The following is a 19,078-nucleotide window of genomic DNA, read 5'->3' on the forward strand; positions in this document are numbered from 1 at the left end:
TCCTTCTTATCTCTTTCTTCCATGGTCAGATGAGGTTGACAAGTAAACTAATGGCACTGGCAGAACATGTTCATGTGTTGCATGGGTCATATTAGATTATGATTACATATTCATTTTTTTTATTTTTTTTTATTTATTCCTTTATTCATTCATTCCTAAATTTACTTGTTTATTTACTTACAATATTTATTTATTTATTTCTTGGAGGCAATATCATCGTCTCTAAAATAATGCTGTATTTATTGTACGCAAAAAATTGACTCACAAAAAAACCCAGTAAACTTCACATGACTTTAAATAGGCATAACCTCCCCATATTTTAAGTTATAGAGCTGATTCTGGCACCATTGTCTTTCTTTTTTAATGCCCTTTACATTGATACCAGATTTGTAAGTGTTACTTGTAAAAATATTCAAGTGCTAGACAAATAAATCCAGGGTACCATAAACAAAAAATGACAGACAAATTCCGCTACCCTTCACAACTTCAAATAGGTACATAACTCCCCCATACTTTGAGCTATAGAGCTGTTTTTGGTACCATTGTCTAAGTTTCTTAATGCTCTTTACAGTGATACCAAATTTGTAGATGTTCCTAGAATAAACCTAAAAAGTGTTGTCCTCGCTACTTAGACTAGTCTAGCCTAGACTAGTCTAAGTAATTTCATACGTGTACATATGTACATTGTACACTTACAGTTTACACTATAGTAGGGAGTCCAGTAGTTTCCCGATTTCCGAATTTGTATCTGGAAGCACGTAAAACACGCAAGAATTGTCGTATGTTTTAAACATGATTTTTATGTTCAAATGGAAAAATAAATTATGATTTGAAGAGATTAAAGATTAATCTTTCTAACTGTATGATGTTTTTTTCCAAAAAAAGTCCGTATAATCCTAGATCAATGCGATAAATATGGAGTACCTTCAGAGCAACAGATTACCAGTAGACGCATTCGCCGCCATCTTGTCACATGAGCTTCCGGATGTGACGGAGTTTTTGGATCACATCTCATTAACCCCTGACCTGGACCTGGTCCAAAGTCTGAGATTATTATAGACAAAAGAATTCCCCATCCGGCAATAATAAACAAATGCCCGTTGATAAAGCATGGACGGTAGTCAAAAGCAATTTCTGAGGGACCAAAATCAAGGTAATTTTTCCCGATTTTTCTTGTCAAAAGCCTTATAATTCGGTTATAAAAAGTCCATGAAACCTATATGAAACTGGTATTAGATTAAATTATAGACTTTCAAGAAGCAGTTGGCCAAGTTGCAGAGCAATCGGAGGTTGCGGTAAAATGCGAACCATGATTTTGTACGGGAGGTACTGTGGTAACATGCAAAGTACGGGGAGTGTAGCGGTGTGTTAGCGGTGCATGCCATGTGCCTTGTCGGGTTGACGCGGGGTGGTAGATGTAGCGCATTATCGGGTCTTGAGCCTGAGGGCAAGGATAAAAATGAAGAATGCACACTTAATACTTGGGTGATATTATTTTTGTTACTTCTTTTAATCATTTCTATGATACTTAAGGGCTGGGGTATGAACGTTTGGACAGTATTTATTTTGGGACATTAGAGCACATCAGACATATCGAATTGCATTCTGAATATGAAGAATGTCATTCTGATATCAAATAATTTTGATTTTTGAAATTCGCAATTTAATACACATTTTATGGCAAATCATTAAAATTGATATTTTGATATCTAACAGTACTTGAAGTAAACTTTATAAATCTGATGATTTATACTTAAAGTGTATGTAGGTGGGATGAAAAGTCGACGATCAATTGAAAATTTTGACCTTTCAGATTGAAGATATGGATTTTTTTCCCAAAACACCAAAAAAAATTAGGTCTTTTTGGGAAAAAATCCATATCTTCAATATGAAAGGTCAAAATTTTCAATTGACCGTCGGCTTTTCCTTTCTGCTACATACACTTTAAGAATATATCATTAGATTTATATAATTTACTTCGAGGACTGTTATATATCAAAATTTGAAAAATATCAAATTTTTATAATATGTCATAAAATTTGTATTATATTGTGATTTTCAAAAAATGAAAATTATTTGATATCCGAAAGACATGCTTCGTATTCAGAATGCAATCCGATAGGTCCGAGGTGCTCTCATGTCCCACAAAAAATACTGTCGAAACGCAATAAACGCTCATTTTAGATCCCTTAAAGAATCTGTGTAATATTTTTAAATTTTTTTTCACTTCCTTTGTATTTTTTTTTTCAATTCTGAAGTTGAGTAGTGCAGTGTCAGATGAGCTTCATAAACTAAAGACAAGAACATATTTTGCATGAGGGCTTCGGAGAAATATGAGAAAAAACCACTTCAATGAATTGATATTATTTATGTTACTACTTTTTTAAATCAACTCCAGTATTTAAAGAATCTCTGTTCTTCTTGTTATAAAAATGTTTGCTTTTATTTCCGCATAGGCCCGTTTGGGGTGACTTGAAAAAAATATAAAACACACACAACTGCACTTCATACTATGTAATCATATGTTGTTACTTTTTTATTCAATAATTGTCAATATGATATTACAATACTATTAGTTACTAGTTGTCTTTTTTAACTCCCTTTCCAAATTTTATTAGATTTCAAATTAATTTTGAGACAGTAATCGACATAATAGGGACTTTGTTGCACACATTCCAGTTGGTCGCGGCGACAGACACAAAACCTGTACGCACACAACTTTAATTGACCATAACTTCACTATACTTCAAGCTACTGAGCTGATTTAAAGACTGTTGGTTTTCTCTTTAAATTCTCTTTCCAGTGATACCAAACTTGATAAGGTTCGCTTAAAAAAGGCAAAAAGTGCCGAACTCCCTAACTATAGTAAGAATTCCAATTGAATGAACGCAGCTTTTAACAGCTGCACTCACAAATACAATGTATTACATTGTTAATTTTTGTAAATGAAAATATCTGTAGTATATCAGCAAAAATGGTATAGGTGCTATTAAAGTAATATCTGAACAGAATGATGATTGTTCTATATTTAGCTTAGGGGGCTATCATTTTCTTCGGAAGGTTGTCCCAAATATAGGGGGTCATACTTTTTTGGAAAGCAAAATAAGGGGGAGGGGTCATAAATTGATAATTACAAAATGTAGGGAGTCATAAGATAGTGTGTTTATTGTATTCAAAAAGACTGATTTCAATACAATTTTAGCCTGTCTAGGGGGTAAGGTGTATCGGTGGTGGGAGCCGGGGTCATAATATTTTTGATGCCAAAATAGTGAGGGCCGCAATTTTATTGACACCAACTTTTTGTAAATTTAGGACCCCCCCCGTTCCGAAGAAAATGATACGTATTTACACGGTGGCATGTGATATCGCTTTCCCTGCAATATCTTTACACAGCGCTTTACATCAGTTTGTTGTTTGACCTTCATATCCCCTGCACGGCTAATACAGAACACGGTGTAAACTTGGAAACACTAAATTTGCTTTGTGTCTTTTTAGCCAGGCATTAGCAACATGTTCTCTTGTCACGTGCTGTGATTTGGCCTCCTTACCTGCTCGTTATCCATGCTAATTCCGTAAATTAATCACAAAATAATACTTGTGAAAGAGGATACCTAGCACTATACCACGTAGTTTAAAAGTAATTTCATTCGTGTACATGTACACTTACAGTTTACACTATAGTAAGAATTCCAATTGAATGAACGCAGCTTTTAACAGCTGCACTCGATCCAACCGCGATCGTATATTGCGATTTCAAACTACAACGCTAACGCATACGACCTTGGATACAATGCTATCCAATCACGAGTGCGTTGGCATGGTCATGATGTAGTACAAGGAACTTATACGATGTCCTCATTCAGAAACTGATACTATCTGTCCATCGTATAAGACTGTTACCGTACGGCAATGTGGTGAAGGAATATTACACAGTCAAGAATAGGCTCCATCATCTTTTGATTCTGATCCAGCCCAGTCTCCCGAAACATCAAAACTTCATAAGCGTTGCACTTATACTTACTTAAGACTGTACTTTTTCACATAATGCAGAAAAAAGTAAGGCCAACTTGCCTAGAAATGGTCAAATTTTGGCAAGAAATATCTCTGTGTAATCCTATGTAAGTCCCATCACATCGTTATCGGCGATCGAGGTTTTTTTTTTTTTCTGAAGTTTGGTTGGTACCCACCAGCGTCATGCATGTGACGTGACACAGCTAAAATAATCGACCGGGAATCGGGGCTCGTTAAAACGTCAACAAATTTCAAAACACAGAAAGCAGTAAACTTAATGGCGAGCGGTCCGAATTTTGAGCCATACAAGTTTATGTGGTGAACTAGTCATGATGGTTGAGTTCACTTCGCGTTACTCACGCACAGTCGCACACGCTGGCGTACATCGCGCAGTGTACGCAAAAATTTGTCACGCTATTGAAAGCTGCGTTCATTCAATTGGAATTCCCACTATAGACTGCCGTAAACGCTGTTACTTTGCTTTTCGGGGAGGATGTCGATATTGTCATCCTCAACTTGCTAGCTACCACACTGTGTTTTACATGCTATTTTTCACCACTAAATCATTTTGTATATTTCCCTGCAATACCCTATCCGTGATAATAACTTACCTATGTCTCTATTGCAATACTTTAGTGGGGATTAATGCAAGCATCACTCTGTATCCTGGACCCACCCTCCTCAGAGGTCACCAAATATAGACGTCTATTAGACGCCTAAGCCTGACCCTGACCTATTTGTTGTTGTAGTGAAGTCCTGACGTTCTTTGTTCTTCATTGGGTGAAGCTTTACCTATTACAAATCATGAAAGGTGTGAAGCTTTGACTAGTAATTTGTGTTTTCTGGTGATGTGACATCGTATCCATTACCTGTCGCCATGCTTCCTATAAATCCCCAATGATAGTTGGTTCACAAAAGTGAAGCCTCACCTATGGAAATATTTCAAAGGGTGAAGCCTGGACTAACACATTTGCTGATAAGAGTGATGCTTTGCCTTTGCTTTTTGTAAAGTATGTGAAGGGATGGTGAAATCCTGACGTTACAAATAATTGGCTCAGGTGAAGAAAGGTGATGACCTGAGGAGGGTGGGTCCAGGCTGCAGAGTGACGCCTGCATAAGCACTTTCAGTATGCGTGGGAAATACAACCAATACAAGATACAACAGAACAGGCTTTTCCATACAGTGAACAATAAACAAGAAATGGAATCCAATGTTAACATATTATATCTGCAAGAATAGGCTCCATCATTTTTTTATTATGATCCCTCCCAGTCTCCCGAAACATCAAAACTTTTTAAGCGTTGCACTTATACTTACTTAAGACTGTCCTTTTCACATAATGCAGAAAAAGTAAGGCCAACTTGCCTAGAAATGGTCAAATTTTGGCAAGAAATATGTCTGTGTAATCCTATGTAAGTCCCATCACATCGTTATCGGCGATCGAGGTTTTTTTTTTCTGAAGTTTGGTTGGTACCCACCAGCGTCATGCATGTGACGTGACACAGCTAAAATAATCGACCGAATCGGGGCTCGTTAAAACGTCAACAAATTTCAAAACACAGAAAGCAGTAAACTTAATGGCGAGCGGTCCGAATTTTGAGCCATACAAGTTTATGTGGTGAACTAGTCATGATGGTTGAGTTCACTTCCGCGTTACTCACGCACAGTCGCACACGCTGGCGTACATCGCGCAGTGTACGCAAAAATTTGTCACGCTATTGAAAGCTGCGTTCATTCAATTGGAATTCCCACTATAGACTGCCGTAAACGCTGTTACTTTGCTTTTCGGGGAGGATGTCGATATTGTCATCCTCAACTTGCTAGCTACCACACTGTGTTTTACATGCTATTTTTCACCACTAAATCATTTTGTATATTTCCCTGCAATACCCTATCCGTGATAATAACTTACCTATGTCTCTATTGCAATACTTTAGTGGGGATTAAGCACTTTCAGTATGCGTGGGAAATACAACCAATACAAGATACAACAGAACAGGCTTTTCCATACAGTGAACAATAAACAAGAAATGGAATCCAATGTTAACATATTATATCTGCATTTAAAGCGACTTATAGCCTATCTTTAGTATTGATGCTTTCAGGCTTTAAATGATAGCAAGAAATGGAAATCGCCCCAAAGGAAAGATTTTAATCGTGAAATTGATCGCCACATCTTATGGATTCACATTATCCTCCGGCGGAAATGTCAAACTGTCAATTACAACGTCTACTAGTGGACTAGCCTTGATCAAGTCTTTCTCCTAACTTTTTCTCTATTCATGCTCTTCTTTAGGACCCGTGGTCAAAGTATCATATACTGGACTCCCTCAGATTTTTAGTCAGGTCAGAATTATAGGAAGTATAGTATACCTTGTGGGCATGGGGTGCATTTTGCTCAAACACTACCCCTGCAGTGCACAGTATGCCTGGGGTAAAGTATGATAAGAAAGTCCACTATCTTGCAATTCAAATGTCAAATAGATTTTCACAAAGTGATGAAGGTAAATAATTATTTTGAAAGAATAGATAACTTCAAAACTTTGGAAAGAAATAGACATTTTTGGAAGATGCGGTAAAGCTTCCATGAATATTACATTCACTATGGACGCCAAAGGACGCCAACTATGGACGCCAAAGGACTTGAAACAAGTCTACTAGTGGACTGGTTTTTAAATCCACTCTCATCAAACTAATCAAAACTGTAAAAAATCAAAAGAAAAAATACTAAATATTGCTTAGTTTCAATGATGCTTACCGATCGAGTCGCCTTGATGGTGTATTTCCGATCATTTTGCAACGTGGTTGAAAAATATTTCCAAGACGCGAGTATCGCCATTAGGCATGGCCCGGTAACCTGGATAAAATTTAACGCAATCGATCGTCCAATCCTAGTTCACCTGAGTGATCACGTGGTTTGCCGAATGAGCGGTATCGGTGTCGGAACAAGGATTGTTACTTGTAAATAAATCGTTTCGCCGGCACGTTTCAAGAAATTAAATTTATGATCTTTTGATAATTAGTTAGGGATCGTTTTATTTTAACCTCTGGCATGAGAGATTGAGAATGTGGGTTTAAGATAAGCCACTCTGTGTTCTCATTTTGCAACTAAAATAGGCTTCTCATAAAGCTTGTAATGTGCGGGCCATTATGCTGGCCATCCATGTATTTGAAACATGGCGGATATACCAAGTACCCTCACTACGTTCTGGTCTGTGAGGGTGCTCGACCAGGCATACACTTTCATTTCCCACGTATTTGAACGGGAATTGGATTGCATACTTTTTCGATGTCTAGTGAGCAAATTTCTTCAATATTTTGAGAAAATGATGTCAAATTTTCTATTCTATATTGTTTGGTAATAATGTCTTTTGCCAATAGTATGTTTAAAGTTGTAATTTTGTGTTTTTTATCGCAAAGATCGGATATTTTCGTTCCCGATTCGAGTTCTGAACCCTTCGCAAGGGTGCCGATTTCGGCAGAACTTTGACCATAATTTTGCCTTTTTGGACACTAAAATGCATTAGATCCTTAATTTTGTTTAAACCGAGTCTTAAATTAGCAAGCACAATAAGGTTGGTACCACTTTTATATACATTGATAAATTTTTAAGATTTTTTTTCAAGTTTCTAACCGGCGCAAATCATTAAGTGTGTATTTCCCATTGACATCCAAAATGGCGTAAGCCAGTCCTTAATATACATAGGTACGGCGTATAGGACTGGCAAGCGAGTCTACAATACTTCAAGCTTCTGTTAGCTCGTTCACATAGCGGTTCCGTTGTCACTCCCTGTCCTATATGGCGATCGGAGTGTTATCGTCAGAGCACCTCGGACTAAGCTTCTGGATGTGCACTGGAAATGTGCAAAAAATTCCAATTTCTTGCGCCCTCACCTTCGAAATGTCCATGCAATCACAAATTTCATGGACAACCAATGTCATGCGGAAGTTGATATGATAGTCACTCTCATTCTCATTTGATGGACGCCATACCATAAGCCAGTTTGGTGTTTGTGTGGAGGGAGCGTAATCAAACTAGCTATGGTGAGGAGATGTATCCCAGTCGGCAATCCACTCGGCATTGGCATTTAAAAATAAACATGGCGTGTGACGAGGGAAACTGCGCTAAAAACATAACTTAAAATAGTTGTTTTGTAAGGAATGCAGAACAGTTTTTGACGTCAATTGTACACCAAACATTGTCACTTTGGAGTGTGTTATCCAAGTGAGTACAAGTGCAACTCAAAAAGTGTATAACTGTTGCCATAAGCTTTACCATCGTAACCCATTCATTCCCATGTGCAGATTAATGTCAGCAAGAGAATTTTGTATTGGGACTGACTGCAAACAGAAACACTGCGCTTAGTGCGCTAGTCCGAAACTGAAAACCATTGCGCTAGTCCGAATTTGAATTGGGGGAAACACTGCGCTAGTCAGTTATTCGGACTAGCGCTGCAGTTTTCAAATTCGGACTAGCGCTGCAGTTTTCAGTTTCGAACTAGCGCCATGGTTTTCAGTTTCGGACTAGCGCAGTGTCGGACTGAAGAAGTGTTTTCCAAATTCGGACTAGCGCAGTGTATTTCGGATTCGGACTAGCGGTGTGTCGGACTGAAAACTGTGTTTTCAAATTCGGACTAGCGGCGTGTCAGATTGTTTTTTCGGACTAGCGCCATGATTTTCATATTCGGAATGACGCACCTCTAAGTATAGGGAATTTGTGTTGTCGGACTAGAGGCGTGTCGGACTAGCAACATGTCGGACTAGCGGCGTGTCGGACTAGCAGCGTGTCGGACTAGCGGCGTGTTGAACTGAGCGGTGCACCCCGGTTACACATTTTTCGGGCAACCTAAATTGGAAAAAAAATTGGTTTGGGAGTGTCTCTGGACCTAGAGCTAAATACTAGGATCATTCATGATCGAGGTTGACTTACAAAAAAAATATACAATTGCAAAACCTGAACAGGAAAATGGAAAAGTCAAAAATGCCTCCTTTGGTCCCCATGGACCAGATGGTGTCACATACTTATACTTGGTCTTCCATCCAGCATCTGGCCATGCCCGACTTAATGTTCTTATACTTGGTCTCCCATCCAGCATCTGTTGTACTCTCCCGACGAAATGTCTTTCCGCAGTAACAATTGTTGAGTTTTTAGTAAATAATACTAACTTGAAACCTATTTATTTACTTCAATATCATCTATAATAGCTAGTAATCAGTTTTAATCAACTTTTCAACATCAAAACATTGGGTCAGTCCATCTCAAATCACCTAATGGGTTGGCTGGTCACCCTCTCAGATTTTCTCTTATATCATAGCCCTATGTGCCAAATGAACACATTTCAAACGGTAGGTCTCTACTCCTTGTCGTTTCCGAGAACTGGCCTATTGAAAATTGGGTCAGACCCCCCCTTTTTGCTCATGTGCGTCACGACGTTAATTTTCTTCCGAGTTTAGACATCCATATCTTCCCCAAGGGCCAGGGGTAAGCTACAGGGCTACAAATTGGAATCTAGGGTGTCTTTGACCCAAATAACAAGATTCTGGACTAAAAAAAATGTATCTCACCCCCATATGCTGATATAGACATCTAATAAGGAGTGTGATCGGAAATTAGGTAACATTTGGCCAAAAATTAAAATTGTTATAAATTTGTGCATAATAATTATCTCAAAACATCATATTTTACTAATCCAAAAGAAAAAGTAAAATTTTGCTGTAGGCCTACTTTCTGCGTAAACGGAGTCCTTAAAGTTAGGTCAACAAAATTACACTGTGAGGGATGGACATCACAGTACAAAAAATAAAGCTTAAAAATAACAAGAAGAGTTCCTGTTGCTTATTTTGTTTTGCAAATTAACAACAATACACTTACATGTACTATCAATAATACAATTTAAATGAATAAAAAATGTGTCCCTGTATATAGTGTTAAGGAAGAAGGGTCGTTGAAGTTGACGCTATCAAATTTTGTCCGTCCCTCACAAAATTAATCGTAAAAAGTTTTTTCTCGTAAAAGTTCTTGAATAAATTACAATAACACATACCCTATCTATTGACATTGATGCCCAGGTAATCTGATTTAAAGTTACAAAAATTAGAAACATTTCATTCCAGAGTTACGCAAGCTTAATTACAAAAAGTGTGAGGGACGGACATGCTTTTTTACCAAATTGAAAGAAAACAAGCATGTCCGTCCCTCACACCCAACTTGTCCGTCCCTCACAATCACTTGCTATGGTAATTTACACACACTAAAAATAATCAAAGCAACATTATATATTAGTTTTAAATAATACTGTAAGAGGCCAAGGGACAGATTTTGAGGCAATTTGAAAAATTCAGCTAATTTCAAAATGGCGTCACATTTGTCTGTCCCTCACGCAGAAAATGTCCGTCCCTAAGGCAAAAAAAAAAAGTTGTTTGCTTGCCCTCGTCCGACCGACCGTCTCGGCAGTCCCGACCGTAGAACTTTTTTTTTTTTTTTTTTTCCAAAAATGGCATGTATTTTTCGTCTGAAAAACCGATGATTTAAAAGAAACGTTGTAAAATACCATATCCTGCATGTTTACGTGTCCGGCTGTACCTGACTGTCGGGTTCCACAATTTCGTATACCACCTCAGCATCTAAGCTCTAATACAATTTGCTATCCACCTGCACATTTCGGACGGCGCATCTAGGGATGAGTTTATTTACAGGCAAAATATAACCGTGCATATCGTGCAAGAATGGATACAATATAGCAGATGTTAAAATATGGTAAAAGTAGATAAAATTTGAAAACAGTTGTACCAGATATTCATTTCTTGTTTATAAATATTTAGATTCATGATATTTGTTCGTATCGACTAGGAAGTAACATTGCACTATTTTTTTCAACATGTTTGTTGAGGCTACTTTTATTAAGAGCACAAATCGCTCGGTATAAATATGATTTCACTTTAAACATGGCGGACACAACACGAGTAGCGCTAGCTGTACAGGTGAAGCAAGGGACCGAACACGCTGATTAATATGATAGTTTTGAAAAGCAGAAAACCCTACATGTAGGAGACTTGTACAGTTCATTAAACGTAGGCCTACATGTAGAAGAGCTACAATTGTTTTTAGGTGCAAGTGGCGAGCACAGATACTGGACCATGGCGTGATGTTGCTGCTACGGAAATGCTTGAACCATTAATTGCATTCGGTATTCGCCATGTCTGTTTCTGGGAAACGGAAAGAAAAAAAAAAAAAAAACTTTTCCCGACCGACCGACCCAATTTTAAAAATCCATTCGAGGGCAAGCAAACAATTTTTTTTTTTGCCTAACGTAAAGTTTATGTTCCGTTTAAAGAACCACTCAAAGTGTATTGATATGATAGAGGCAACATTCAAATTACATATTATGTTACAAGTGTAATTTAGACCAAAAGTTTCAATAGAAAAAAGAAAGATGTAACTATTGCCATGGTTTATCAAATCTATTGATTTCCGTCCCTCACAAGTCAAAATGCGACATTACGACAAAAGTACATGTATATATATTCACCTTATTAAGAGTCAAATATCCATTCAAGTTTAATTGAATGAAAATACTCCTTAACTTCTCAGTGCATCTATTTATCTATTGATTTCCGTCCCTCACGTGAGGGACGGATTCCGATCACACTCTAAGGCATGTTGAACCCCCCTCCTCTTCATACCAGATGTCAGACATCATCTATTTTGCCTTTAGTAGGCAATATAGGTTCAGGTGTGACCAGTGTCCGAAATAAGGAAAATATGGAGGTTATCCCGAGGATAACTCAAGCATAAATTCTGCTTGTCCTCAATTACATTTTGGTTGTCCCCAAAATGTGTCATACTTTTGGAGGTAAAATATAGTGGTTGTCCAGGGGATAAGTACATAGCTCAATATGGTTGTCCCCAGTGATTTTTGGACAAGAGGACAAGAGGATAAGTGCTTATTTCGAACACTGGGTGTGACTCCCTATAGCAGGGTAGACCCTCATTGGCTTAATAAAAATTTCACAGGGGCTCATAGGGGAAGATATGGATGTCTAAACTCGGAGGAAAATTAACGACGCGACACGCGTGAGCAAAAAGGAGGGGTCTGACCCAATTTTCAATAGGCTGGTTCTCGGAAACGACAAGGAGTAGAGACCTACCGTTTGAAATGTGTTTATTTAGCACATAGGGCTATTATATGGCCATGCGTTTTGAGGTGGGCCGGTAATGTGTTACATGTTTTCGCGAGATGAAAATTGCATGTTTTTTCGTTTAGATATGCATATCTTTCATTTTTATACCCAACATATATAAAAGTATACATTTTCTTGCTGCAAATGAACCAAGGAATCCAAAAATGCACTTTAAAATGGCACAGGGTGTAACACTAAGGAGTTATGAAACTGAAAATACCAAATATTTTAGTGAAAAATTGTAAAATTTGACAAATTAAAAGAAAAAGTTAGCTTCACCCCACATATTTAAAAGTTCCATAATTGAATTCCTCTCAGTCAGAGCTTTAAATACATATATAACATCATAGGGTTCAATAAAATTAAAATGATTTTGCGCCAGCCTTTTTCAAGGCATATTTTTCCATTGACTTCAATGTGTAACCCGAACGGAAAATAAAATATGCAAAATTGCTTCTCAAAGCAAATTAAATTACCTGGAATATGATTGTATGGTGTTATAGTATGCAGTTTAAAGTGAATTGTATAAATATGAAAAAAGAAATGGACCTCTAGCATCATATGACCCCTGGGGGTCACTTTTATTAAATTTGCTCCTCCTGATCCTCCTCCTCCTGATCCTCCTCCACCCTGCACATTATGCTAATTAGATGCAAATTATTCAAATATTAATAACTTTTTACAACTTTTTAAAGGTTTACTGTATTGGTCTCATCACAAGCTTTAATTTGACACCAAATTTAACTACATAGGCTGCATATTAACTGAGAAAATTAAGAAAATGAACCCTAAAATGTCGCGCGCATGTAACATCTCCACCTATTTACTGGCCCAATTCAAAACGCATGGCCATATAAGTGATTTTAAACAAAATCTGAGAGGGTGACCAGCCAACCTTTTGTGAAAACTAGGTGATTTGAGATGGACTGACCCCATTGCTGGAAATAATGAAACAACAAACTTTCTTTTGAGCTCATGAAAAACAACAAAACCCCCATAGGAAAAGTGGCAGCGCTGTGCTTAATTAGCTAATTATGACGTCAGTCCTTGATGACCACCATAACACCAGATGACGCCCGGGGTATTTGAACTCTTTTTGAAAACATGTGATGCATAACAAATGATCAAGGTTATGAATTGTGATACTAGAGGAATAAAGGTATCCCCCGATTACAACGGATTTAGAGAATAAACGATAGGAATTTTTATTTTGCCTATCCTCTACCGTGTGATAGACGACAGGCAGGTCCAATATTTTGAGTAGTGGATGCGGCGCAGCGTATCCACTACGATTCTTAGTCAGTTAAATATTATTTTAATAACTGTAAACTATTTTTTAAAGCAAAAATTAAGTTACCGTTATAAAAACTCCCCTTTTTCTAAAATGAACGAAACTTGTTTACAACTTCACATCTTTTGTTGCGGCGTACTGCTAGCGCGCATGCGAGTATTCCGCACTGCATCTACGCATACAACGCGATACATACACGCACCTCTATGAGCGTGTTACGCGTTATCAACACTCATGATGACGTGGGGTCGTCTACCGCCTGATAGACGACACCCAAAATCATGCGATTGTCCAATCAGATTATGTGTCTACGTATAGACCACTCCCACTGACTAAGAATTGTAATTGTTATGCGATTATGTTATTTGCCACAATCCAAAAGAGATAACTTCCATTCAGTTAATATCATGCAGCCTCACTACAGGGATTTCCTATCTAGCAGCGCATTATAGTTTAATTTTGACTTGTTCAGTTTTAACATCAGATCAGGCTCAAATGCCAAAAATTACCGATCACCAGAAGGGAATGATAGAAGGATATCATGAGTGAAATGGTAAGATTATTGAATATTGACGAGGGATCTGTTCGATATAATTTGAGAAAAAATGAGATTCATGGCTCAATGGACAATCGCCCGAAATCTGGACGGCCGAAAAAAACAACAACCCCAAGATAATAAAAACAACCGAACCCAAATAACATTTGTATCAAACATTGTTGATGATGACCAGCAGTGCAGTCGGGATAACTGCAAGTTGATCATGATAACTTTTTGATAGCAACACTGCAAGTTGATCATGATAACTTTTTGATAGCAACAGGGTATTGACGTCATAATGAGCCTAATTAAACAGCGCCACCCCACTTTTTTCAATGGAATTTTACTGTGTAATTTACCGTCTAATCAAATGTTCGTAACTTTACTTCTTGAGGTCACATTGGATTCAATTTGGTGTCATAATGTGCAGGATTAGATATTACCCCAATATTGTTCAGTTTTAAAATTGTGAATTATTTTTCCAAGTGTAAGGATACTTTATTGGCACAGTATAGGTTGAGAGCTATCTATCCTAGCTTAGAACTAGTTACTATGTAAGAACTTTACAGTTTGATAGTTAAATCTTTTAATTTCAATATCAAGTATCATATGTAATCGGTCCACTGAGAGATAATATTGGATATTAGTAGCATATCCTTCAAACATGTTTTTCTCAGAAAAGTATTTTGCATTTACACCAAAGTGCTGTGTTGCAACCATGAATTTAAAATATTGACAGAAATTGATAGAAACTATGATATTACCATGATGTTGCCTAAGGCTAAAAAAAGCTATGTCTCAAAATCCATGTCATTTTCGAGTGTTCAAAAGTATACAGCATAAAATTGTGGTTGATTTACACTAATGAAGTACAATATCTATTGTTTTATACAGGTAACAACACGAGTGTTGAATCAAGTAAATTTTCTTTCAAATTTGTCTTGGAATTTCATTATTTCAAAAACTGAAAAAAAAAGGAAATAAAATAAATTAATAATAATAATAATGCATAAATGCACCATCTATCTAGACAACTTATTCCGAGGTGCAAAAATAGAAAAACTAACGCACACTGCGGCTTTGAATGATTTTTTTTAGCCTAACCACTTTACATATATATGAAGAGCTTTGTTTCAAAACCCCTTACATCCACTTCAGAAATTTTGAGAAAACATTATTAAATCATCAAAAAATCATTGATGTAAGGGGTCTGCAACAAAAGTAGTTTTTGGCGTGATGTCTGGGTAGGATGAGCATCCTGCCAAAAACTGCTTTTGTTGCAAACCCCCTTATATCAGTGATTTTTTTGATGATTTTTTGATGTTTTCTTAAAATTAAGGTTACACGAAGAAACGTATAAAAAGCGATAAAAGACGTATAAAGTTGTTCTCTAAAACCGCGTTTTCTCAGCAATCAAATATCGCAGTGAGTCAAATGTTGGTGCATGGATGTATCTTAACATTATTTTTGTGTGTTTATACAAATTTTTAGAATCCGTTTGAAAATCCTTCGTTTAAATCATTTTTACGCACCATGTTCACAAGATCAAAAACACGTTCCATGCAGTTTTTTTCAAATATTCGCTCCGTATAAAAACCACGCCGAGTGACTGTTTTCTCCTTTTTGTATTGTACTACAAATCGACCAAAGAAATAATGTTGCCATGGGGAAGAACCAAATACAGTACCGATTAAATTTTATTAGCCCGCTTTTGGGAACAATTTTCGAGAATCTTGTACCACAAAACACTGTTATGTTACATTATCGATATCTGGATTGTGGAACGTTAATTTTGATTTCTAACTGCCTACATTATTTCTCAAAAGTATGTCGATTCCTTTACCATTTGAATTTCATTCCAAATTTAAGCTACTTTTGCAAAAATCGAGGTTTTTTGCCATCGATACCTCCGACATTTACAGCGGTGATGAGATTGTTTACCATAAGAGCCTGGTATGCACTATTCCATAATAGTCAGTTTGAGATCAATCGATTTCACAGGTCACTCAGTAGCTCAATCGGTTAGCGCTTTGGCCGACTCACGTTCGACTATATAATACTATAGTTTTGAGCTGGAAAACTTTGGTACGTGTTCGAGTCCCTATGTGGTCCATTCCATCTATTTTATTTTATTTGTTTGCGATTGATTGTTTTTGCCCGGTTTTTTTTCATTATATAATTCAGGAATTTTTAGGCTATACTAATCTAATTGGCGCGGCCTATGAATAGGCCTATATTTTTACAAATTAGATTAACAAAATATTGGTTGTTGGTTTTGTTGCTGTTGTTGTAGTTATTGTTGTAGGCCTATATATTGCATAATCAGGGTATAAATAGGCATACTAGGCCTATTATAGCCTATAGAAGAATTGATTTATTTCACGACAGATATCATCCAGGATAATTTCAAAAATTGAAAATTTAGAAAATCCAAAGTAAAATTGCCGAAAACGGCTGCCCACAATCCCCCCACCCCCATCAGCCCATATGGCCCTATCATGGTTGCCCCTTCCCCCGCCCTTCCCTATCCCTGCCACATATAGGATGACTCACGAGCCAGCGGTTTGTCCGTGGCCCATGTTCAGATTGATACACTATTGTACGCGTGAGTTCATTCTTTTCTGCATGGCTGTTTCCATTATTAACTTACGCCCCTCTGGAATCAAGCCTTGAAAATCAGTTGTATTTAACCTTAATCAAGTGGATGTAAGGGGTTTTGAAACAAAGCTCTTCATATGTATGTACATGAAGATGGTGAATATTAAAAAAAAAAAATATGAAAAATTTTTCTAGCTCTAGATAGTACGGCATTAGCTGGCTTTGTTTTTGTAAACATAAAAGTTGCCCTTTCAATGCACTGTCTCCACTGGAAATAAAACGCTTCAAAGATTTTACAAATTGTGTATGCATGTTTTGTATTGGCCAGCTGACAGAGGAACATCACAAAGCCATAAAGGTGTAAATAATAAGTGATATGACATGTAATGGATTATTTTCCTATTTAATCAATATCATCAGTTCATGGGTGTCAATAGATTTTCAGTCTAGGTGTAAAGTACCGTAATCAATAATAGTCTTTTGTTTAAAGCTCTGACATAATAATGAATAGATAGTTAATTAAGAGTGTTGGTTTTAGTTCAAATAGACAATTGAAGGGTATATGATACAAAGAAATTAATGTAAAATTGGAAATTTTTATGGTACATTAATTTTCACGCTATTCGTGTGCACAACAGCTACCATAAAAATAAAAACATGCGAATGTCATAATATATAGGTCTAAAAGAAGCTTAAAATTGCAAAATTAAAAACAAACGATGTAGCTCAAAATCGGCAAAGCGCGAAAAATTACACACATGAAAATTGCCACTTTTAATAGTTTTATAGTACTCTGCAATACTTGGGTATATTGCTGAATGGCAGCCCTGGAATTAACCCACGGCACCCATGCCATTTTGCTGTGGGTGCCCATCCCCACTGTCGTAATGCCCTCAAAATATGTCCTTTTACTCCTTTACCCAAGGCAGTCACTTGCCGTGCCCTCTAAATGAAGTTGCTGTCGGTGCCCCAGCCCTGCCCCTTCATTATAAAAGCATCTATCTATGTTTGTGTGTGTTTTCTTCACTTTTGAGATATTGCCTTGGTGCCCTTCTCAAATTTTCAACAGTTGCCATGATGCCCTCTTGAAATATTACAAACTGATGACGTGCTGCCTTGCCTTTTGCGAGTGAATTGAGGTTTGAAATATATTTGCCATGCATGCTTCTGGCGACTTTTGATTGAAGGTGCATGGTCATTTGCATTCTGCAGTTGTTCTGATTCGACAGGGCTCAGTTGCACCTTTGTAAACTATTGTTTGATTTTGGCTTTTGCCATATCCAGGTTTTGCAGGAGGTAGCCTATTTTAGTCTCCATGCATGACAATCTAATATGGCAGATTTATGTAACATTACATGTGTATAGGGCCAATGTCAAAATTTTGTTTAACCCCCTGAGCACTACAATGTACCTGCCAATCTAACATTGCCTCTGATTGGTCAATTACATGCATGATATCTTCACTTTACATGTAATCACCAATCAGAATGGAGCTTTGCAAATACCGTAATTCGTAATTCACCCCAATTTTTTTTTTGCGTGGTCAAATTATTCTAACAATGTTGCCGATTGGTCCTTGATAATGAAAACTTCATTTTGGCTAATTGGCAGGTAGTTTTCATTATGGGGTTAAGCTCCTTTGGAAAATTTATTTCCTTACCATACCAGTCCTTGCACCATGTGCATTTTCACCACATTTGTTGATTTTTTTTCCAGCAAAAATATGATAGTACCAGAAAATATAATAGAATCAGAAAATATAATAGAACCAGAAATTATTTTGTTGGAGGGGATGATGTTTTTGGCATATTTAAAAATATTCATTTTTTGGGGTGGGGGTGGGGGCAATGGTTTTGGTGTATTTGGGTAATTATGAATGATCTTGTGCAATGTTGGTGATTTAGGGTGGTATTTGAGGGTATTTTGGGCAGATTTGAGGGGATTGTTCCAACAGTCCTGAATGGAATCCAATTGCAATGAATTATAGCCCCTTGATAACAGTAATCTCCAGGAGGGCCAATAAATTGCAGATATGTTTACAAAATATCATAAATACATGAATTTGTGTAGGTGTGAGGTAAGAATAGGTGGTGGGAAGGCTGACAGTAAATTGTTCACTTGATTTGTTGGTTGGCAAAACTAGTGGTCTTCTTTTATCATGTTTACGTTGTTCTAATACATGTAGCCTGGCGTGATCATTCTTAGGCCATCTTAATTAAATCCTGTGTCTCAAAGCTGCCGCGTGCGTTAGTAAAATTGTGCGCATAGTCCTCTTTGATTTTTTCGGAAACTGTGGACACGAAAATAACAACACACTGGAGTAGAGAAGATATAGCTTAATTACTTCTTTAGGGGCTGTGCAATAATTATAAATAAAATTTCCAAATGGCTCGCCAAAAATCGCTTGCCCCCCTCTTGGCCCGCCAAAAATTCTTTGCCCCCCCTTGCACATGTCAAA

General features: G+C 37.1%; 1 protein-coding gene across 2 annotated transcripts in view; it reads left to right on the forward strand.

The window, feature by feature from the left end:
• Window positions 1-19,078, forward strand: part of LOC140145931 (uncharacterized) — a 52,836-nt gene that overhangs the window by 4,775 nt on the left and 28,983 nt on the right. Inside the window, exon 1 of one of the 2 annotated variants that reach the window (XM_072167668.1) lies at window positions 8,072-8,237. The exons of the other annotated variant lie outside the window; for it this stretch is intronic. The gene's annotated coding sequence lies outside the window, so the exon portion shown is untranslated. Of the gene's footprint in view, window positions 1-8,071; window positions 8,238-19,078 lie in introns of those variants that run through there. 2 annotated transcript variants of the gene reach the window in all.

This window comes from Amphiura filiformis, chromosome 2, assembly GCF_039555335.1.
Source record: "Amphiura filiformis chromosome 2, Afil_fr2py, whole genome shotgun sequence".
Classification (NCBI taxonomy): Eukaryota; Metazoa; Echinodermata; class Ophiuroidea; order Amphilepidida; family Amphiuridae; genus Amphiura; species Amphiura filiformis.